The sequence below is a fragment of the Protopterus annectens genome, chromosome 5.part1 (genome assembly GCF_019279795.1).
Source record: "Protopterus annectens isolate FY-2018-M chromosome 5.part1, PAN1.0, whole genome shotgun sequence".
In the NCBI taxonomy this organism is placed as follows: domain Eukaryota; kingdom Metazoa; phylum Chordata; order Ceratodontiformes; family Protopteridae; genus Protopterus; species Protopterus annectens.
Window position 1 is genome coordinate 479519459 of NC_056736.1, and position 25123 is coordinate 479544581.

Consider the following 25123-nt stretch of genomic DNA (forward strand, 5'->3'; position numbering starts at 1 on the left):
CACGATATCCACAGCCTAAATGACCTATGTCTGTCATCCTTGGCACCGCAGTAAAGAGCACATGGTGGAGGTACAGGTTCCTACCCACAAATAAGCCATACCCTGGAGTAAACCACCCAGCATTAAGAAACAAGGCTCCTCATTAGTAGATGTCAGGCATACCCCTGTTGAATGTTATGCAGATAGGTAATATGCCATATGAGTCACCCTGTGTAACTGTTTGACAGGAGCAAGTACAATCACATTACATGTGTCCCAAGGGGCAGGGTAGCATAACAGTATGCTGCTGTAGGCCCAGGGCCAATAGCATACTACCTACCTATGACACAATGCACACACACATGTACTCATTGCAATACCAACTATGTGAGGTGGAATGAGTGTGCCACTGACTGTGTGCAAGGTCTGTAATGGTGTGATTGCTCAGCATGACTTTGTGTCTGTCATGGTAGTGTGTGCCCTTGGTGTGAGGCCAGAGAAAGATGTGTCAGGTATTGGGATACAAACATACTACATTGCCATATGTTGTGCTGTGGTTCCTTGTATGTGACTGCGGTGTAGGTAGGGGTATGGCCACAAAGACTAGGGTGCATTACCATTGAAATTTTTACTATGCATTGCATGCATTGCATGGGTTGACAATGTTCCCCATCCATTACCTTGATACAAACCTCCAGTGTGAGGTTGTGCATTGGACCTCAAACAGTGTGCCAACTGCTGGTGTATACTAGTTTGTTGTATGGAGTGTGCCAGGCACTGTCACACAGTTGTTGGCTGAGCACTGATATGTGGTCATTTACATGTGTATCCCCCAATAGACAGACAGATGCTATATATGGCAGTTCAGTGATATCACTACAGTAGAGTATTATGTGTGCCATATCACTTGCTCACATATTTTTCTTTTCCTTCCAGGGCAATGGTGCACCAGCGCAACCCCTCGTACTCTGCTGCAGAGGAAGAGGAGATACACCAGAGCCTGGTGCGGGGTTTTGCCACACTCTTTTCCAGCACCAGCCAGAACCAGCAGGAGAGGGCTGCACTGTGGCAAGACCTTGTCCGTCGGGTAAATGACATAGGCATGCATAACCGGACATATGAGCAGGTACGCCTTCACTGCAGTGATTTAATTAGAAATGTCCGTCAGTGTGCGTCTGATATACACAGACAACAGCTTGCCACAGGTGGTGGGGCAGCTATACACCCCCCACCTCACCAGACTGGAGGGGCTCCTCCTAAGTGTTGTGGCTCCAGCCCAACAACAACAACATCGGCAGACATGTGTAATGATGGAGGCTGGAGCCACCCAGCAGGAGGACTTGGAGCGTGCAGGTAACATGCCATATCTATAGTTGACTGTTCTCTACACTGGTAGTTTATGCATGTGTGAGGTGTGTACTGTGTTTGTAGCTGTTATCCTGGTAATTACTGTGCAAGAGTGATATTCTCAATATCAGCAGTAGACCTGTTAAAGCCAACTGTTGTACTACTGAACTGTATCATACTCACAGTATCAATGGCACAGTTGTGCCCACTGACAATAAATGTCTTATTTGTGCAGGGCCCCCTGGTGTAACAGCAAGGCAGCTAATCCATGCTGGTGAGTGTGTAATAACAATACTTTTAATACTAATGATAATAATAGTAATAATACCCTCAAACAGTATTGCTATGTGTTTGATTGCAGGCGTGTTTGTGTCTGTGTGTTTGTATCTCATGTACAGAGGAGTGTGCATGTGTGCATGTGTGCATGTGCCCATGTGTGCATGTGCCCATGTGCACATGTGTGCATTTGCCCATGTGTGGATGTGTGCATGTGCCCATGTGTGCATGTGCCCATGTGTGCATGTGCCCATACATGCATGTGTGCATGTGCCCATGTGCGCATGTGTGCATGTGTGCATGTGTGCATGTGCCCATGTGCATGTGTACATGTGCCCATGTGTGCATGTGTGCATGTGTGCATGCGCGCATGTGCCCATGTGTGCATGTGCGCATGTGTGCATGTGTGCATCTGTGGTAACATTGTGTACACATTGTAAACTGTGTTTCCTGTATTCCTCTCACAGGTTCTGGTGTTGCTCTGGTGGTGTGTAGCAGCGAACCTGAATCCACTGCTGGGGATAGTGATAATGATGATACATGTGTAATGGCACAGGGAGGTGTGCCAGGGTCCATTGTTGGTCAGCCAATCGACAGTACACAGCAGTCAACCCCAGCAATGCGCACAGTCATCCTGCTAATACATCCATTGTCACCAAAGTCCTTAGGTGATGGACAGCATACAGTGGGCATTGACCAGGGTAATGTGGTATCAGTGGCACATACATCCCCTCACAGCAGCCATGGCCAGAGTCCTGACATGGTACCACACAGGCAGATGTCCAGGGGTTCTCGTGGGAGCATCCGTGGTCGTACTGCCCCTGTCAGATATGCCCACAGAGGTCTTTCAACCTCAGCTATGTTCCGGTCTGTAATGCAGGCACAGGCACATATGGAACGGTACACCAGACATGGTCTGAGGGAGCTGAGAGCACATCGAACTGCTATGAATGACACTATGCATGACGTTGCGGCTGCCATCCATAATTTCACCGAGGTCATTGACAGACGTTGGGGGGACACATTAGATCTGTTCCACAACTACATGTCCATGAGCCAGGACAATGCAGGACGGTTGAGGCATCGACATGGACGTATGCCAGCAACATAAGCAGCTGGTAGTCGTCGCGGAAGACAACAAACCCGCGGCTGCTCCCATAGTGCCAGTACCAGCCCCAGCAATGCTGGGTCTGTGCTGTCATCAGACCGCCCCAGGAGACCATGTGCACATGGCTCTGGACAGTCCCAGCAGGGACATGTCTCCAGTCATCAACCAACTGCTTCTGATGACAGTACCCAGTCCGGCTTAGTACTTGATACTGTCCGTAGCACCCCTGCCAGGCACAGGTACCATGTCCGTGGCCAGAGGCAGTGATCTGTATGACCTGGCAGGTACAGTCTGTGGCTGTCCACAAACACCCGTATATGGCAGCCACGAGGTGGAACTGTGTGCATGCATACCCACATGCATAATGCTAACACCTAAGGCTAACTCATACATGCACACACTGCATCAACATTGCCCCATCTTGTACTGTTGTCCCACACTAACACACACACACAGACATGTCGATTGGTTGTATCCATGGCAGACTCAGGCATACCAAGTACACACCCTGTACATATGATGAAACTGTGCCACCTCCTACAATCTGTAACATTGATGCAGGAACAGGTTAACATGGTGCTGATGCACAGGGTGACTACATAGAAGTGAAGTAATATTATCATCTTGTCAACAGTACAGTGTAATGATATCATTGTGGGCATATCCCAGCATGCCTGATGCATTAACAGTATGATTGTCATTGTATTGGTTGGTACACCACTATTAATTACCATAGTGTAATGTCTGCACATCTTTGCATTCTGGTGGTAAGGCTGAAAACAGAAGGCCACCTACATAGGTAGCACAGGGGATAAGAAAATGGAAGTAATGATACTCAATGAAGGACATGTAAACCACAAGATGCATGCAGTCCAAACTCTACTCTGCATGGAGAATGTTGATATCTGTGCAGTAATAGACAACAGGTTCAAGACTCTCAAGAGGACCCTAGCACTACCAGGTTACACCTCATACCATGCTTGACAGCACCAAAACATGGAACTAACTATGACATGAGGGTGAGTCTCATTAAATGTCAAGGATACTGTGGTGGCAGGACAGGTAGCTTACATCCTTCTAAGTTGGGAACTGCTGATTGAGGGCTCAGTGTCTGTTATTCTAAATGTGTATTAGTTCTGGTTTAAGCACTTGGGCTTCATGCCAGTTATTTTACATTACGAAGGTTCATGGTCTGCACTCTTGTGGGAGGAGATGCTGGACTCTGCCCATCTGAGCTGGGAATTACTGGTTAAAGGCTTATAGTGCCTGCATATTTGAACTGTTTCTTACTGATATTGGTACACCTTGTTTGCTGTAGCATAGACTAGATCCAGGCCTGCTGAATGTAGCTTTGTTTGTATGCTTGTTTGCTTGTTATTCCCCTGAAACGCTAATTCCACCTGAAACACAGCTTTTCAGTGCTTCTGTGGATCCCTAGTGACATCTGCATTGCTTACTGTACGTATTTCCTTGTTTCACTTGAAAGAAAGTTACTGTTTGTCATTTTTGCATTTAAGTTACCTGTAACACATTGCATTTGAATTACCTGGCACTTGCTCACTAAAGTATTTATATATGCCAGCACTAATAAATTAAAAGCACTACACCCTCACAAACTCAACTTGAGTACCTTGTTCCCCATTGGCCCTTTTTGTTGTCAATTATAAAGGAATTCCCAATACTATTCTAGCATGTCCAAAGGTCAGTTGTCAATCTCCTCTCTGGTCCAGCTGGTGAATCTGGGAATCTTGAGGCAATGTTACAACTGCCTCATGTACACAGACAACCCTCTCCTCCCCCCAACAAATTCCAACACATGTGAGAGATGCAACCATATAGCCAAACTGGAGGCTAAGCTCTCTCAACTCAGTACTGGTGAAACCTGTCAGGAGGAGAAGGAAATCACAGTCACTAAAATTCCAGTCTCACATAGACATACCACGACAGCAATCCAAACACATAAACACACAAAAACATACTCAGAGTCTCTAAATAAAAATCTGCCTAAGCAGCAGAGACCTCCAAAGCAGACACCCAAGCAACTGCTACCCCAGAACAGAACACGTGCAACACATAGCTCACAAAGCCAGTGTGCTGAACAGTCACAGCCCTTAAGGCTAAACAACACACCTGATACACTTGTAATAGGTGACTATCATCAGGCACACTGAAGTCTCACTCACCAGGCTGAACAAGGAGAAGGTCACGGTGAGATGCCTGTTGGGCACTATGATCCACCACATAACACAAGCACACAGGTCACTCCAATGCAAGTACAAATATGACTCAGTCATTGTCCATGCCAGTGTGAATGACCTGAGACGTACCTCCCTGGACTACATGATAAGAGACATAGAGGAGCTCTCTGAGCATGTAGCCCAGGCTGGTATGACCCTGACCTTGAGTAGCATCTTACCCTCACCAAGAATGATAACACAATATGAAGACAAGATGATCAATTTCAACAATTGGCTTAAGTTTTGGTGTCATTCAAAGGGGATCCAATGCCTGTCAGCCTGGGATGACATGCTCGACAAGCCACGATGCTTTGCTAGGGACGGCTTGCACCTGTCACCACTGGGCTTTCAGATATTAGCAAAGGCTCTTGCTACCCCCATAGTGTGTTTTTTAGGCAAGGCTCAAAAGACAAAACCACCTCCATAGGTATCACAAGGGATAGGAAACTAATAGTAATGCTACTCAACACCAGCAGTGTAAACCTCAAGATGCATGCACTGGAAACTGTACTTAGCATGGAGAACATCAATATCTGTGCAGTAACAGAATCCTGGTTCATGGCTCCCAAGTGCACCCCAGCACTGCTAGGTTATACCTCATAACATGCTTGTCGGCACCAAAACTTGCACCGAACCAGAACAGGAGGGGGAGTATCAATATCCGTCAAAGATACACACATCTCCAGGTTGGTGGCACAGCACGAAGCATCAGAGACTATCCATGTGCAACAAACAGTGGGTAAAACTACCTTCCAGTTTATAGCCTGGCACACACCACCCTCCCAAACCCAGGAACCCCACTTGGCCTTCCTGAGAACACTGGAAATATGAAGGTCTCTCCAAACACCATTATATTGGTGGACTTCAACTACCCAAACATAGACTGGGAGCATTACTCTAGCTCCAACACCCTAGCTCAAAGGTTCCTAGCATTTATACACTTAAATGATATGGAACAACGTGTTACCACTCCCACAAGAGGGGGAAACATACAGGACCTGATCATCACCAACATGGGGACTCTATGCTCCGGACCAGAAATGTACCCCTCACTGGAAAGATCAGACCATAAACTAATCTCACTGGATATTCACATCCCAACCCCAACCCCTGCCCACAAAACCACAGTGTAAAACTTCTCTACAGCAAATTCCACACCTCTCAAAACCGAGGTGGAATCCTTCAAAGCCCCCGGGCCTGTGGAAAATACGGCCCAGACCACAGAATCCTTTATAAACACATTCTATGAACACCTTCAGGAATGCATGGATCATGCAAGCCCAAATAAAAACAAGACCCAATCCTCCAAAGGCAGATGTCCTGTCTGGTGGACCACAGCCATAAACAAACTATACAATAGAAGGAGGAAGCTACTACATGATAGAGCAAAATCCCAAAAAGGGGAGGCATCTCTGTTCAATGTTAGCAAAATACTACGGGCACTCATAAAATCGTCTAAGGCCAGCTTTGAGAGAAGAAATGCACAGGACACTAAGGATAATCACAAGGCTTTCTTTAGTTATGTTAGGAACCTGGGTGGGAATTCCCAGATATGCTCAGAATTAGTCCAAAATGACAAAAACTACACCGAACCCACAGACATTGCCAACATCCTAGCTGACAGGTTCAGTGCAAACTTCTCCCCCCCCCTCCCCACCAGAAGGGAAAATATCTATCCCAGCAGAGTGCTGCCCCCCCTGACATCTCAGATGCTCAGGTAAGAGCCGCCCTCTCCAAAGCAAAAAACACAGCATCAATGGGACCAGACGGTGTCCCGGGCTGCATCCTACATGAACTCCAAGATGAGCTAAACCCAAACATAAAACTACTGTTCAATCTCAGCCTTACCATAGGATATGTACCCAAAGAGTGGCGTACAGCAACAGTGGTCCCTCTACACAAAGGTGGTGCCTCAACGGATCCTGTAAACTATCGCCCCATAAGCCTGACTAGCTTGGTCTGCAAAGCTATGGAAAGGATCATCATGGACCTCATACATAAAGATATTGGGGACCTACAGACACTGGATCCTACCCAGTTTGGCTTTAAGGGCAGATCCTGCCTCTTAAACCTGGTTGATTTCTTTGAAACAGTCACCAAGGCCATTGACAAGGGGAAGGTGGTCCACACATCCTACCTGGACCTCACAAAAGCCTTTGATACATTACTCCACTCGGGCATTATAGATAAGCTCACCAGCTTAAATATAAACCCCTATGTCACTAGATAGGTTGGAAACTGGCTCAAGGACAGAACCCACATGGTTAGAATTGCTGGAGCCATGTCAGACTCCAAACCAGTTACAAGTGGCGTCCCACAAGGCTCAGTCCTGGGACCTCTCCTGTCCGGTATATATTTCTCGGAGGTACAGGCCAACACGGAAGGACTGTGGCTGACCAAGTTCACGGATGACTGCAAACTGGGCACTGTAATTGACTCTACAGCCGACACAACCATCCTCCAAAAGGGCCTCATAGAAACAGACAACTGGTGCCAGAGCCATGGCCTCAAGCTAAATGCCACAAAGTGTATAGTCATCCCCTGTGGCAAAAACAAAGTGGCCACAAATGACCACATAGGTTGTAATCCATTACGTATGGAAGAAGTAATTAGGGACATGGGGGCCGAAGTTGATAGCAATCTCTCATTTGACAACCACGTGGCCAAAGTGGTTAGAAAAACATTTTATATAGCCCACCTAATCATGACAGGATTCACATCTAGATCAGTGGAGGTCATAGTGCCTCTTTACTCATCCCTCATCAGGACCATAATTGAGTAGAATGCCCCTTTTGGGATGTACCTTACCAGACACCTGCAGCAACTGGAAAGACCACAAAAGTACCTCACCAAGAGGATCAAAGGGCTCAAACAGATGCCATATGCTGCCCAGTTAACATAACTCCATACTCAGTGGCATACCACCTGCTCAGAGGTGATCTGTGCCAGATGTATAATGCCATGTCCAACCCGGAAGTAATGGGCATGCTGCACCTCAGAAAATCCAAATCCCATCGAGCTACGCACTCGAGAGACTTGAACCTCAGCACTGACATCAATAGGACATGCTGGAGGGACAGATTCATAACCCAGAGGCTCCCTTCACTCTGGAATAAAATCTCAGTCCAGGTTAGGCAGAGTCCCTCATTGACTCTCTTCAAGATGAATCATGATGAGTGAATGGGGGATCATAGGTGTATCCCAGTTATCACTTCTGTGTCAATGTTAGACAGAGGCACAGTATACTAACCTCAGAAAAGGGCATAGCAACATTAATCTAAAATGGGTGTTGAAAGCCAAACACACTCTGGCTTGGCTTATAAATGCCCTAGGGCAGATAGCCTAGTATGAACCTATGAGCCTATGAACCTATGAACCTATACCCACACCCCCAGGTTGTTGCCACAGTGTGACGCATCACAGACTATCCACATGCAACTAACAGTGGGTTAAACTGACTATCAGTTCATAGCCTGCTACAGACCACCCTCCTAATCCCAGGTAACCCACTTGGCCTACTTAAGAATACATGAATATCTGCAGGTGTCTCCAAACAACAATATATTGGGCAGCTTCATTTACCCACACATAGACTGGGAGCATTACTGTAGCTCCAACACCCTAGGTGAAAAGTTCTTAGAATCCATACACTCAATTGCTATGGAACAACTTGTTACCACTCCCACAAGAGGGGAAAACATGCTGCACCTGATCATCATCAACATGTGGACTATATGCTCCAGACCAGAAGTGTATCCCTCGCTGGTAAGATGACACCATAGACTACTCTCACTAAATATTCACATACCAACCGCAGCCCCTGCACAGAAAACCACAGTCAAAAAGTTGTGTAATGCAAATTCCATGTATTCACATGAGGCAGGCTTCACACATGGGAACTATTTAAGGTCACAGGTACATATGTCTATGTGGCACACACATACCTCATGTGTGCATTGACATTGCTGATATAATCTATGTCATACAATATTAAGAGCAACACCCCACACACATGGACAAACTGTGTGACAAAAACACACATGGCATTTGTAGGATTCAAACCCCTACCTAACTATGTTATGACACTTGAGAGAGACGCATTAGTGGAGCACGCTATTCGCATTACTGGGAGGTTTCTCTTCTCCTGCTATACTTATAGGGTGCAGACATCATCAGTGTTTAGAAAGAGGAATGTGCATCATGTAGTGTGTTCTTCTAGTTGCCAAAAGGGACATTTCTTTCACATACACTGATCTCCCTCACCCAAACACACACTGAGCATTTGCAGGATTCAAACCCCTACCTAACTATGTTATGACACTTGAGAGAGATGCATTAGTAGAGCTCGCTATTCGCATTACTGGGAGGATTCCCTTCTCCTGCTATACTTATAGGGTGCTGACATCATCAGTGTTTAGAAAGAGGAATGTACATCATGTAGTGTGTTCTTCTAGTTGCCAAAAGGGACATTTCTTTCAAACAGAATTGCACACACACTGCACATTTTCAGGATTCAAACCCCTACTTAACTATATTATGACACTTGAGAGAGACACATTAGCAGAGTGCGCTATTCGAATTACTGTGTATCTGTTCTTCTCCTGCAGTATTTATAGGGTGCTGACATCATTATTTATAAAGAGGTATGTACATCTATTACTATCTGTCAGTTAGGGGGATAGCATATATATATGCATTAACAGCCGCCTACTTCAGGGTCACATATGCACATCAGCACTGCCAGGTTATGTTTTATACCATGCTTCGTGACCACAGGACCTGTAACACACAACACAACCAGTTCAGACCACCCCTCCCATATCCAGGAATCAAACTTTGCTTCCCTGGGAACAGTGTAGGATATGAAGGTGTTCACATACATCATTACAGTGGTTAACTTCAGGTATAGGTATATTGAGTGGGGGAACTACTCAGGCCTCAACAACATCACCCTACAGCCACTACAATTTGTGAATCCATGTGCTATGGCAGGACCACTCACCACAGCCACAAGGGGGAATACATATTGGACCTGACCATCTGCAGCATGGGGACTCTATGTTCCACACCAGAGGTAGACCACCATTGTTAATATCTGACCATACCCAACTTTCTCTGGACATCCATATCCCATCCCCACCCACAGGCAAGGAAGTCACTGCAAACAAAGTATTTATCAAAAGCAGACTTTGCACTTGTGAAGACTGGGGTGGAAGACTTCAAAGGACCCATGCTGGGGGATTATACAGGACACTCTGCATAATCCTTGACAATTGCATTCTATGAGCATCTGGAAGGTTTGCATTGATCATGCTATCCCAAATAAACCCAAGACTCCTCCACAACAGGAGACCTGTCTGGTATACACCAGCCATATATAAGCTGTACAACAAAAGGAGGGAGCTAATACATTACAGAGCAATATCCCACAGAGGGAGGACGTCTCTGAACAGTATTGGCACGACACTTCAATCCCTCAAAATCATCACATCAAAGTGTTGACAGTGAAATTGTCCGGACACTGCAGATAAGGCTCCCCTCAGTCTGTAATTGATGCCCAATTACTGTTATAAGGCCTCGCCAACCCTCTTCCAGCAAACACCAGCCACATGGATGTGACACTGCAAATTCAACCCCTGGGATCTCCACTGTGTCCCTGCTTGATGGAGGCACAGCACACTAGCCTTAAACGGTGCCTTATGTGACCTACTTTACAGAGGCACAGTAGCCTACTGTACTGGGGAGGCAGACGCCAAACACACTCTGGCTAAGCTTGTATTCCCTAGGGCAAACAGCCTAGTATTGACCTCTACACCCATATGTTTAATTTTCAGATGCACAATATTTGTTGCTGATAAACTGTTTGCAGGTCTTTATTGCCATAGCTTTCCCTGTTTCTATGAACAACTTGTGTATCTGTGGAATATGTTTGAATATGAGAGGGATCTACTATTTAACTTATGTCTCTGTAGTCATTTAACTGTGTGCACTGGGCAGATGGCTGTATTGTGGGAGGTTCCTGGATTAACACATACAAATACCAGATATGTGTGGCCAACTGCTAAACTGAGACATGGCCTAAGTGTGTGAGCATGACCAGTTCAGGCTTTCCATGGCTTGTTGCCTGACATATGTCTCATTTATCAAAGTGTGCGAGCATGCCCAGTGTAAGCTTTCCATATGTTGAAATCTGCAGTCCACCACATTTGTGGTTGTGTGTGAACTTCAACAATATTTCACATTTATAGTTGTGTGTTGGGAGTCATGTTGTGTACTTACTGCCCAACTGCTTTGTGTCTGAACCCAACAGGGATTATACTGTGCCTGCAGGGTTTCCATGGGATAGTTTGCATACAGTTGTGAACATCCTTTCATACTGACCAAACACTGTACTATTGTGTAGTGTACTGGTTCAGTACTTTCACTGTGGTGGACAGTATCCTGGGTTTCAGTCCTATCACTGCTTTAAATATTTATAGTGAGCACACCAGACTGGTTAAGGGCCAGTTGTGCACATATGACCATGTTGCATTTTGTTCAGTTATGGACTACTTAAACCAGGCTTGTCCAACATTGGTAGTGTATTCCGCAACTTGGGTGGACATTGACAAACACTAGCTATGTGCCCTAGGCCATTTCTAATGCTAGTCAGAGAGTGTGTTTGTCCTTCAACACACATTGTAACTGGAGTTTGCCATGACATATTTCAAGGTTAGTATACTGTGCCTCTGTCTACCAGTGACATAACAGTGATACCCAGGGTAAACCTACCATCTCCCATCCACTCATCAAGATTCTTCTTGAGGAGAGTCAATGAGGGACTCTCTGGCTAACCTGTACTGGGAGTTTACTCAAGAGTGGAGGGAGCTTCTGGGTTATGGATCGATCACTACAGCATGTCCTATTTATGTCAGTGCTGGGGTACAGGTCTCTCATGTGCATAGCTCACTGGCATTCAGATTTTCCAAGGTGCAGCATATTCATTGATTCCAGCTTGGACATGGCTTTATACATCAGGCACAGATTGCCTCTGGGCAGGCAGTATGGCACTGTGTGGAGCTGCAGTTTGTTTAATCAGGTAACACATGTCATCTGTTAGAGCTCTTTGATCCTCCTGGTGAGGTACTTTTGCGGTCTTTCCAGTTGCTGGAGGTGTCTGCTGAGGTACATCCCACAGGGGCCATTGTACTCAATTTTGAGGCTGATGAAGGATGACTGAAGAGGCACGATGACCTCCCCTGATCTAGATGTGACTACCTTCATGATTAGGTGGATATATGGTATGTTTCTGTAATCACTACAGCCACATGGTTGTCAAATGCAAGATATCTATCAACTTGTGTACCCAGGTCTCTTATTACTTTTAAAGTACTTAATGGGTTAACACCTATGTGGTAATTGGTGGGCACTTACTGTTTATCCACAGGGGATGACTATACACTTTTCTGCATTTAGCTTGATGACATGGCTCTGGCACCAGTTGTCTGTTTCTATGTGGCCCTTTTGTAGGATGCTTGTGTCAGCTGGAGGGTCAGATATGGTGCCCAGTTTGTAGTCATCTGCAAACTTGTTCAGACACAGTCCTTCCATGTTGGCCTGTACCTATGGGAAATATATACCAAACAAGGGAGGTCCCAGGACCGAGCCTTGTGGGATGCCAGTTGTAGCTGGTTTGTAGTCTGACATGGCTGCAGCATTTCTGACCATGTCAGTTCTGTCCTTGGGCTGGTTTGCAACCCATCTACTGACATAGGGTTTATATTTAAGCTGGTGAGCTTATCTATAATGAACATGTGGGGTATTGTATGGAAGGCTTTTGCAAGGTCCAGATAGGCTGTGTGGACCACATTCCCTCATCAATGGCCTTGATGACTGTTTCAAATGAGTCAAACATGTTTAAGGGGCAGGATCTGCCCTTAAGAAAGCCATGCTGGGTAGGGTCCAGTGTCTGTAGGTCCCCAATATCTTTATTTCTGAGGTCCATGATGATCCTTTCCATAGCTTTGCAGACCAAGCTTGTCAGGATTCTGGGGTGATAGTTTGCAGTATCCATTCAGGCACCACCTTTGTGGAGAGGGACCACTGTTGCTGTACACTGCTCTTTGGGTACATATCCTGTGGTAAGGCTGAAATTGAGCAGTAGTGTTATTTGGCATTCCATTCTTCTTGGAGTTCATGTTGGACACAGCCCAGGACACCATCTTCTACAATTGATGCTGTGTGTTTTGCTTTGAAGATGCTGGCTGTTACCTCAGCATCTGCAATGTCAGGGGGCCAGCACTCTGCTGGGATAGATATTTGGCATTTTGGTGGGGGGGGAGTTTGCACTGAACCTGTCAGGTTGGATGTTGGCAATGTGAGTGGGTTTGGTGTATTGTTTGTAATATTTGAGTAATTCAGAGCATATCTGTGAATTCCCACCAAGGTTCCTACCATCAGTTAAGACACCCTTGTGATTATCCTTAGTGTCCTGTACAATTTGTATTTTCATAGGTTCATACTAGGCTATCTGCCCTAGGGCATTTATAAGCCAAGCCAGAGTGTGTGTGGCTTTGGCCACCCCTTGCTATGTGAATATTATGCCCATTTAGGGTTTACTTTACTGTGCCTCTGTCTAGACATGACCCAGTGATGACCCCCAGTGTAAATCTATGATCTCCCATCCACTCATCAAGATTCCTGTTGAAGAGAGTCAGTGAGGGGCTCTGCCTAACATGAACTGGGATTCTGTTCCAGAGTGTAGGGAGCCTCTGGGTTATGAATCTGTCCCTCCAGCACATCCTATTTATTTATGTGTTAAGGTTGAAATCTCTCGCTCTCGCGGCTCTGATGGATTTGGATTTTCTGAGGTGGAGCATGTCCATTAATTCTGGATTGGACATGGCCTTGTACATCGGGCATACATCGCCTCTGAGTAGGCAGTATGTGACTGCATACAGCTAGGGTGTCTTCAGCCGGGCAGCATATGACAAATGTTTGAGACCCTTTATCCTCTTGGTGAGGTACTTTTGAGGTCTTTCTCACTGCTGCAGGTGTCGGGTAAGGTACATCCCAAATGGGGCATTGTACTCAATTATGGGCCTGATAAGAGAGGAGTATAGGGGCACAATGACCTCTCTTGATGTAGATGTGAATCCTTTTATGATAAGGTGGCCAGTATAGAAGGTCTTCCTGGCCACCTTGGCAATGTGAGTGTCACATGAGAGGTTACTGTCCACTTGTGTCCCTAGGTCCCTGATTACTTCTTCCATACGTAATGGATTACCACCTATGTGGTAATTTGTGAGTACCTTGTTTGGTATTTGGAGAGACATTCATACTCTCCAATGTCTTCAGGAAGGCTGAGTGGGGTTCCTGGGTTTGAGAGGGTGGTCTGTAGCATGCTACAAACTGTACAGCAGTTTTGCCTACGGTTAGTTGCACATGGATGGTCTCCGATGCTTCATGCATTGTCAGTAACCTGGAGGTGTGGGTATCTTTGCTGAATATGGATACTCCCCCTCGTTTTGTGGTTTGGTCCAGGTTTTGGGGCCGAAAAGCATGATATGAGGTATAACCTGGTAGTGCTGGGGTGCTCTCAGGAGCCTTGATGCAGGTTTCCATCACTACACAGACATCGATGTTTTCCATACTGGGGAGGGCCTCGAGAGCGTGCATCTTGAGGTTTAGACTTCTGGCATTGAGCAGCATTACCCTTATGTTTTTTCCACTTATGTTTTCTAGGGAGGTGGATTTGTCTTTTCAGCCTTGCCTGCAAAAGGCACTATGGAGGTGGCAAGAGCCTTAGCCAATATCCAGACGCCCAGAGGTGACAGGTGCAAGCCATCCCTGGCAAAGCAGCGTGGCTTGTCAATCATGTTATCCCAAGCAGACAGACATTGGATCCCCTTGGAATGACACCAGTAATTGAGCCAATTGTTAAAGCTGATCATTCTGTGTTTGTACTGTGGCATCATTCTTGGTGAGGGTAGGATGCTGCTCAGGGTCAGGGTCATACTGGCCTGGGCTACATAATCGGAGAGCTCCTCTATGTCTCTTTTCATGTAGTCCAGGGAGGTACGTCTCAGGTCATTCACACCAGCATGGACAATGACTGAGTCATATTTGTACTTGCTTTGGAGTGACCTGCGTGCTTGTGTTATGTGGCAGATTGTAGTGGCCTACAGGTGGCTTACTGTATCCTTTTCCTTGTTCAGTCTGTTGAGTGGGACATCAGTGTGTCTGACTATGGAGTCACCTATTACAAGTGTATCGGGCATGTTGTTTGTCCTTAAGGGCTGTGACTGTTTGGCACACCGACTTTGTGTACTATGTGTTGCATGTGCTATGTTTGGAGGTAGTGGTTGCTTGGGTGTCTGCTTTGGAGGCCTCTGTTGATTTGGTGGATTTTTAATTAGAGCCTCCAGGAATGTTTTTGTGTGTCTATGTCTTTGGTTTGCAGTTGTGATAGGTCTATGTGAGACTGGATTTGTGGTGTGTGTGGTTACCTTCTCCTCCTGACTAGTTTTGACAGTACTGAGTTGAGAGAGCTCAGCCTCCAGTTTGGATAAATGGTTGCATCTCTCACATATATTTGTATTACTTGGGGGGAGGAGGGGGTTGTCTGTGTACATGGGGCAGGTGTAACATTGCCTCAAGATTCACAGATTCAACATGTTGTAGCTGGCCTTAGTGGATTTTATGTGTGGCCATATTTTATTGCCATATTACTGATCAGAGATTACTTCCCATTTTGGGATTTGCTCTATCATGTAGTAGCTTCCTCCTTCTCTTGCATGGTTTGGTAATGGCTGGGGTCCACCATGCCAGATGCTTGCGTGTATGGAATTAGGTCTTGGTTTTATTTGGGATTGCATAATCCATGCATTCCTGAAAGTGTTCATAGAATGCATTTATAAAGCATTCTGAGGTGTGGCCCATATTTTCCACAGGCACAGGGCCTTTAATGGATTCCACATCAGTTTGGAGGAGTGCAACATTTGCTTTACACATGTTTTTCACTGTGGTTTTCTGCCCATGGACTGGGGTCAGGATGTGAATATCCAGTGTGATTACTCTATGGTCTGATCTTACCAGTGAGGGATACACTTCTCATCTGGCCATAGAATACCCATGTTGCTGATTATCACATCCAGTATGCTTACCCCTCTTGTGGGAGTGGTAAGTTGTTCCTGAGCATTTTGGTTTATGAATTCTAGGGACCTTTGTCCTAGGGTGTTGGAGCTAGAATAATGCTCCCAGTCTATGTTTGAGTATTTTCAGTCACCCAATATAATGTTCTTTGGAGAGCTTGATATTTTCATGTGTTCCAACGTAGGCCAAGTGCAGTTCCTGGCGTTAGGAGGGTAGTCTGTAGCAGGCTACAAACTGGGAAGCAGTTTTAGCCACTGTTACTTGACCGTGGATAGTCCATGCTGCTTCTTGTTGTGGTACCCACATGGGGGTGTGGTTATCCTTGACAATTATTGCTAGTCACCCTCCTTTTGTAGTTTGTTCCATGTTTTTGTGCTGTAAAGCACGATATGAGGTTAACCTGGTAGTGTTAGCGTGCTCTTGTGAGCCTTGTCCCAGTTTTCTGTTACAGAACAGATATCAACATTCTCCATGCTGAGGGGAGTTTAGACTGCATGCATCTTGCAGTTTAGACATCTGGCATTGGGTAGCATTACGTCTAGGTTCTTATCCCTTGTGATACCTATGGAGGTGGGTTTGTGTTTTGAGCCTTACCTATTCAAGGCATGGTGGGGGTGACAACAGCCTTTGCCAGTATCCAAAAGGCCAGGAGTGATAGGTGCACGCCATCCCTAGCAGGTGGAGCATCATGTCTTACTCAGAATGTCATCTCAAGCTGGCACGCATTGGATCCCCTTTGACTAACAGCAATACTTAAGCCAATTATTGTAATTGATCATCTCATCTTCATATTGTGGCATCATGCTTGGTGAGGGTAGGATGTTAGTCAGGGTCATCAAGTTTGCATATACTACATGGTGTTACATTGCTTAACACATGGCAATCATGCCTCAGGTGGTGCTGCAGGGCTGTCTATGTTGGATGCACGTACTACACTCCCTGTACATGTTTGAAAGCAGGTTGTGTCAACGTAGGCATCCCTTTTACTATATGTGTTAGTCAGAGAGCGGTATCATTTCCAGGGTGTATGTGCTATGCGTTGCCGCTTTGCCAAGGCCAAGGCATACTGGGCACACCTCCTTCTGCCTACTGGGGCAGGCTCAGGTTGTTCCTCCTCCGAGTCACGCTCTGCCTGTGATTGGCTTGGCAATGGTGGGGGGCTGTTTGGCCCAGCCCTATGCTGGTCCTGCTGCAGCTGTTTTCACAGAATCATATTATGTAGCATAGCACATACCATGACAATTTGGGTACATGTAGTTGGTGAGTACTGCAAGGCTCCACCAGATGTGTCCAGGCACCAGAACCGTGACTTGAGCAGCCCAAACACACGCTTGATTACATTTCGTGTTTGTGCGTGTGCCTCATTATGGCATTCTTGTTCAGGTGTGTGTGCATTTCTGATAGGTGTCATCAGCCACGGCTCCAGTGCGTAGCCAGCATCCCCCACTAAGTGACCATGTGGGGTGTCCCCATTGGCAAATGTCTGGTACAGCTGCATCAAATGCCAGATATGGGAATCATGGTAGCTTCCAGGGCAGCCAGCAAACACATTCATTATTATGCCCTGGGCATCACACACAACCTGGCAGTTGATGGAGGGGGAGCCCTTGTGGTTAATGTAGGCCCTACCCCACTCACCAGCTGGTGCTTTGATGCGTATATGCGAGCAGTCTATTGCACCCACTACCTCAGGGTATTCCGCTATTTGCTGGAAGAGACGCATATTGCTGGCCAATACCTCACGGGAATTGGGGAAATATACATGATCACCGACATGTGCTGACATGGCATCCAGGAACTGGTGCAGTACCCTGGATGCTGATGCCTGTGATATCCCCATCATATCACCAGTTGGTCTCTGGAAGGTACCTGTTGCTAGTATTCTTAGGCCAACACATACCTTGGTTTCCACTGGGATGGGTTCCCCTCTGTTGGTTCTGTGTGTGAGGCGTGGCCTGCACAGCTCAACAATTTGCTGTAGGAGGTCTCTGTCCACTCTATAGCTCTCCACTATCTCCAGCTCATGTAACCCCTGGTAGGTGACCCTGGGCCTGTACACTCTTCTCTGTCTCCTCACTGTGGGTTGTCTGGCAGCATTTGCATAGTCACCACCCTCAGCAAGTTGCATATGTCTCCTTATAACAGCTATGGCATCCCCTAGCATTTTTGGTCTGAGTGAAGCTTTTTTCAGTTTTCACTTCTAATAGCTTACTCCTCTGTTGCAGTGTCTCTTGAGAGAAACATTCTGCGCTGTTGTTTGCAGAGTTTTAAGTGCTGGGCTGTGCTACTGTTTTGCCTGTGTAATTGCCTTCTTCTGATTGTTTTCACCTGCTAGCTCTATCAGTAATCCCTGCTAGCTTCCTACTATTTCTCATGCTTCCTTTTTCCCTTCTGTTTCCTCAGGGGGGAGTGATGCGCATACCAGCAAAAACACGCTCACAGCGGCTAACACGCGTGCACACATGCTTAGACTGACTAGAATCTATTTATTCTGGTTAAAACGCACGCACACCAGCGCAAACAAGCTTACAGGTGTTTAAACAGGCTCCTACACGTGTATACTGCCTTAAACGCACGCACTCACACTTACACGCATGCACTCTAGCTTACTCGTGCCTACCAGCGTGCACACACGTGCATGCACGCCCTGCAAGAAACTTTGGTGTTATCCATAGTGTACACCTTCCATTTCTTGGCTTTCCCATGCCTACTTGTTGACACTCCTCTTTCCATGATGTGTGACTGACATCTTTCACATGCCACTGTGCTCCAATGAGCTGCATTTCTTTCATACATTCCCCCTGTGATGTCACCTATCTCCTACTCTGTTACTCCCCCTTATCCTACTCCTACACTGCATGGAATGTGCTCATTTCCTATGTGACAGTATGATTCACTATCCTACCACTCATTTACATGGGATTGCCTACTAATGCTTAGTTACATGTTTTACACTCAGCTTCCCCCCTTAGCTACCCCTACTCAGTGGCCATGTTGTTTTAGCCTGCTATTCCCTTACATTGTAAATTCATGCTTTGTGGGTTTAATTTTTTTATTTTTCTGTTTTTTTATAGCGCAGCCCGTTTGCGCGGTGCTGCGCTACGTTTAAACATTGACGATCGCCGAAAAAAAAAAATTTTATTTTTGCATCGGGGTATGTTGCCAGTGGCCACATATTTGGCCATTGGCGTGCTGCCTGGGACATTTGCAACCTTTATTTGGAGCTGACAAGGCTCCATTGTGTTATTTGCAGAACGGTACTCAGTTATCAACTGAGTACATTTCTGCAGATAACACGGCTCTTACACGGGCAGGTTTCTGCTTCCTGGATCACAAAATTCCCTCATTTGCATTCCTTTCGGCTGCAAGTGAGGTAATTAGCATATCCACGCTCTGTCCGTGTAGGAGCCGTTTTAGGTGCTCTCTTACACGCACATACAGGCTATTCCTGGATCGCGATGGCTGCATGGAGTCTTACACTACTCTTAAGACTCCGTGCAAGCCATCGTGAATCCTGCCCCAGATGTTCCCCACTCCACTGATTTCTCCTTAATTTGGGAATGCATTGCTCTATCCTGTTGTGATTTTATCAGAGTTAGATTTTCTACACTAAGTCCTTCACTTCACAGGTAATCCATAACCTCTGTTTCTATTTCTTTAACTTCTCCATTACTAATCTTCTTTTCTACTTTTCCCCTTTTTTTTCTTATTTTTTGTGCTGTAAAATTTTCCATATCCAGATGCCTTTGCCTATATTTCTCTTCAAATATCATTGGTGCTGCTGTTTTTGTATTGATTAGTTTTGCTGTCTCCTTTGCATAAATACTGCACCATATTAAATCTGTTTATCTTTCCCGTGCCCATATTTCTTCTTCAGATATCTCCTGCTTCTCCTTACTTCAGGGACTTGTTTTTCTATCATACTGTGATATAACCTGTATTACACTTTCTACACTAAATCCTTCATTTCACAGGTATTCCACAACTTCTATTTTTTTAACTTCTACTTTTCTCATTTTCTGTTCTACATTCCCTCTTTGTAATCTTGTTTTTTTTTTTTTTTGTATTGTTAAATTTTCCATATCTGGATACCTTTGCCTGTATTTCTCTTTAAATATCTTTGGGACTGCTTTTTGTATTAATTAATTTATCTTTCTCCTTTATATAAATATTGCACCATATCAGATTTCTCTTTCTTTACTATGTCCATATTTTTTATACCTTTAAAAAATATCTAGATTTTTTTTTCTTTATATTTTTGTACTTGCTCAGTCGCTTCTTTTTCCAAATGGCCTGACATATCTTGGTCTATATAATGTTTTTTACAAATCTGTTGCATTAATGAACACACATTTGTATTTGAAGCTTCTGGCTGCTTTTCTTGTGCAAGTATTTTTCTTTCCTATAATTTCTCTCTTAATCTTTTTGTATATCTTCTGTCTAGAAATTCTGGGCTTCCTACATAATATTAACAATACATAATTTCTTTCTTATCCTCAATAGTCCACTCTGTCATCTTTATTGCTCTTTTTGGCCTATCAGTTTTTGTGATTTTCTTGGACTACTACTTCCTTCTATAACAGGGGTGGGCATCCTCCCCCTGAGCTTAGCCTAACCCCATTGTAGGAATGCTTCCATGTTTTTAGGATTCTACACTGTCATTGTTTCCAGTCCTTGTACCATTGTGCATACCAGGATTGGGCACTTTTGTTATCCTGGATTTTGTGTGCCCAGCTTTTTAATTATTTTGTCCTATTTCTGTCCATGATATATGCTATATAAAACACAGTCTACATATTAGAGTTTTCTTAGTGAGATTTTGAGAAAAGCAGGATCCACCTCATGAAGGTACTCACCAAGACTCGAGGATGAATTGAATTCTAGGAATACTACTTTGCTTTACCTGCTTTTGATTTAGTTTCCCTAGTGGAATGAGACCTTTTAAATTTCATTAGGTTACCAAAGAGTGCTAAGAGAGTGGCCTTGGGTAAATGACTTAAAACAGTAAGGTTGGACTGAATCATGGGTTAAGCTATTAAGGAGAATCTGACAGCATGATATCATGTTTTAATCAAGGAGGGGAGTATCTGGGTGTGGAGCAAGCAGGAACTATATTTGTAAGAACAAGGAGAATAAAACCTTGAATCACAAAAGGCACATTTCCATCAAAAGAGTTGATCTTAGCAAAGTTATGAACAAATGTGCATATTTCTTGTAGGTTGTTTACATTTGCCAATTAACAGATTCATGGTTAAAGTCACACAGGATGATAGTCTTAGGATTAATCGGAAGAGAATTCAGCTGGCAGAGGTCATATGAGTTTTTTGTTCATCTGACCTTATTCTTCTGCTGAGTATTTTGAGTCTCCATTATTTTGAGTCTCCATTATGGAAATATTCTTGACAGCCATAATTTTCACTCATAATAATGTTCATTAAGTTACAAATTCAAGTAGAGTAACAAATGGTTGCATGTCTTACAGGTTGCATCCATAATTCAGTTTGAACAAAGCATATCTGACTGCAGTTATTTAAAATAAAAGTCCAATGTACTGTTTTGTGGGTCTGTATCACTTGAAGGAAGAATCATTTCACCAAATACCTTTTTTATTGAAGCCTTTCCATTGAAGCACCTATTCATCGAAGTCTTCAATCATCAAAGTTTAGTTTATCAAATTGTTTTATTTGGCCAACATCCAGAACATATTATTTGCAGTAGCAAGTCCTGCCTAAACCCCACCCACCATTCAACAATTGTTGAAAGTTAATTAATATTCATAGTGATAGTGGCATGAATATTCATAACCTATTCCTAGTTTACTCCTTTTATCAACATAGTGTGAACTCGGAGTTCATATATTTAATTTGTGGTGGGTGTGGGGGGTGAAGCCCCTTACTTGGGGGGTGCAAGGGTGCACAGCCCCCCTGCAAAAGTGAAGGTGTTTCATAAAATATATTAGAGTGATAAACTTATGTTTAATGTTTTAAACATAAGCTTTGCCAGTAAAATGGTTCTGGGTTCCACAGTTGCTCAGTAATGTCAATATTTTCAAGGTGGCCGACAAAAAGTCTTTGACTAAATGCTATTTGCTAAATAGACCATTTGACAAATAGATGTTTCCCTAAAAAAAGTTTTGAGAAAAAGGTATTTGCTGAAATGATTCTTTGATGAAGTGATATAGACCCCTTTTTTTTCAACAAGGGATCAGTTTAGACAGTCCACTGATGCTCCACTGCAACCATTCCTCTAAGACAGCATCACTCCCATCATCTGTTATCTATTTTTTCCATAAAGATTTACTCACAAGGTCATGTCTGCCCATCAAAGTAAGAGGAAATCACCTAGAGAGACAGTTACAATATCACATACAAGAACGGTAAACATGCAATTCAGGTAGACTATCCTCCTAATAAGGAAAGAACATTTGGGAATAATGAGTGATTGCAACCAGTGAAACAGTCAGTCAACAGCATAAACTACTGGTTGCAGTGGTGGTTCCTGCTACTGGACTGCAGGACTGCAGCTCCCCAGCTGTACAAATAACAAAATAAAAAATCCTTTTACAAGTCCCAAAACTCATGCATGCATGTTCAGAACTTGAATCCAGACTGCTGTTTAACCAGTCCAGATTCAGAAAGAAGGCATCAGTCTACAGATGCCCCAGAAGTCTATGCAGGCTACAACTGCATAGACTGGAAGGGGGTTGGACTGCAAGGTCTGCAGTCTGTGCTTGCTCAAATCTATGCAGGTTACAACTGCATAGACAGGAAGGGGATCAGACTGCAAGGTCTGCAGTCTGTGCATGCTCAAATGGAACCAGAGGCAGTGCACGCATGCATGCTCAGCATTCCCCAGGAAAGCTGCTTTAAATGTGGGATGAGATGCTGCTTGCTTTTCAATGGGGAAAGGACTTTGTGCTGCTACACATTGAATAGACTTATTTGCCGACATTGCTGTAACTGTGTGTGTGTGTGTGTGTGTGTGTGTGTGTGTGTGTGTGTGTGTGTGTGTGTGTGTGTGTGTGTGTGTGTGTGTAAACTGTCCCAGTTAATTATAACTGGTGGCTAGAGAGTAACTCAGGGTGAAACTGTGAACCTTGGGTGCAGGTAGCAAGAGCCTACATTCCCTACCCACCACTTGTGAAAACTTTTCAGATTTTTGACTCATATTTTTGTTTTGTTCTGTTCCTCATACAATCTGTGGTTTTCTGGATTTGGAATTCACTAAATAATGAAAGACAATTGAATTTCAAACTTCATATTCTTTAGAAAGTACATGGTAACACAAAACATTTTATTCTAGCAATTTTCAAAGTTTATAAGGTCAATATTTGAAATTTGCCCCTATTCTGGGGGCTGTATTCCCCCATTATTGGCTTTATCCAGGTTTTTATGCTAAGAGGTTGAGAGCTATGTTGAGAACTAAATTCACTGAATATGTTTGGTGGTTTTATTCCTCCATTATTGGCTTTGTCCAGGTGTTTTGTGCTAAGAGGCTGAGAGCTATGGTGGGGAACTGAATTCACTAAATGATAGCCATTTAATTTTCAGTCTTCCTGTATTTCAAGAAACAGCTGATTTAGCATAGTGGTGTGTTGCTCTAACTGTAGTGCTCAGGATCCTGGGTTCAAGTCTTGGCAGTGAAATGCATGGCAATAGCACAGCATTTTATTCTAGCAACTTTCCAAGATTATGCAAGCAATGTTTAAAATGTGTCCTTGGTTTCTGGGCCTTTGTCCCCCCCCCCCCACACAAAATACATTTTGGCTTTTTCTGGATTTATTGTGCTCATGTGCTGGAAAGAGATACAGTTGAGTGTCGAGTGGATTTTACAAGGAGCTAAGAACTTCAGGGGAAGAGACATTTAGTGCTGCTTATGCTGAGTCTGCTTGCATTGTCATTAGCACAACAGGTAGTGTACTTTTTTCGATGCAGAAGGCTGTTGGTTCTACTTCCACAGTATGTAGATGCATTGTTGATACTGTACTGTTTTGTACTTTTAAAGGGGGTGGATGCTGCAGTCCTGAGAATGTCCTCTTTGGCAGAGTTACCTATTATTTATGAACCTGTTATCAGTTTGCCATCTATTCCCTATTGCAATATTACTAGCTTATCATTTGTTAATGTAACATGGGCAATTTATTCCTCAACAGCAACAGGCACTTTATTTGCAGATTAAACAATGAAATATAAAGTTGTTTGCTAGCAGCAACATCTTCATTAGTTACAGATCTCTTTAATGTGGAATTATTTAGATGACTTTTACTTCTGCAGAGATTGTGTATATTTACTGATACTGGTGGATTGTAGAAGTCTGAGTAGATGTCTATGATGAAAATGTTTTGAATTGGGCAGTTATGTCATTATTGGTGCATGCATTTTGTTTCATTGTTTACTGGAAATGTTCAAATTAATAAATTTAAAACACCCTCTAACAACTGTACTGTATTATACAAGGAATATAATTTAATACAATCAGGAAGGTATCAAAGAACACATGTATATTTCATGTGCAAGGGGCCTGTGATTTGAAAAATGCCCAGTGTTAATCTTTATCTGCCACTGACCAGATATATTTTCTTTGAATGTGGTTTTCAATGCTGTTTCAATGAATGTGAGTTTCAAGGGCAGAGAAGTTTCAATGCTAAGTCTATTTTCATTGTTAGACTGCATTGCTTTGTTTAGAAGATGTCTATTAGTGTTTGTGCTGCAAAATGTAAAATAAAACTTTTAAATGAAATCTAAATCATCATAGAAGTAAAGCAGTAAGCACATTACAGTGTTTATGGTAAATGGGGTGAAATAGCGAAATAATGGGACATTGGAATGGTTACAGGGGGGAGGCCCCATTCGACCATGATTTTGTGAGGGGGGGGTGGCAAACTCAAAGACAACCCCGGCTAAACGATACCTCTCAACTGTCCAGATTTTCACAGAATGAATAGATTTTTAGGTTCATAGGTTCATAGGTGTGTACTAGGCTAATGGCCCTGGGGCCTGTATAAGCCTATCCAGAGGATTACCCTGGCATAGTAGCACCTGAC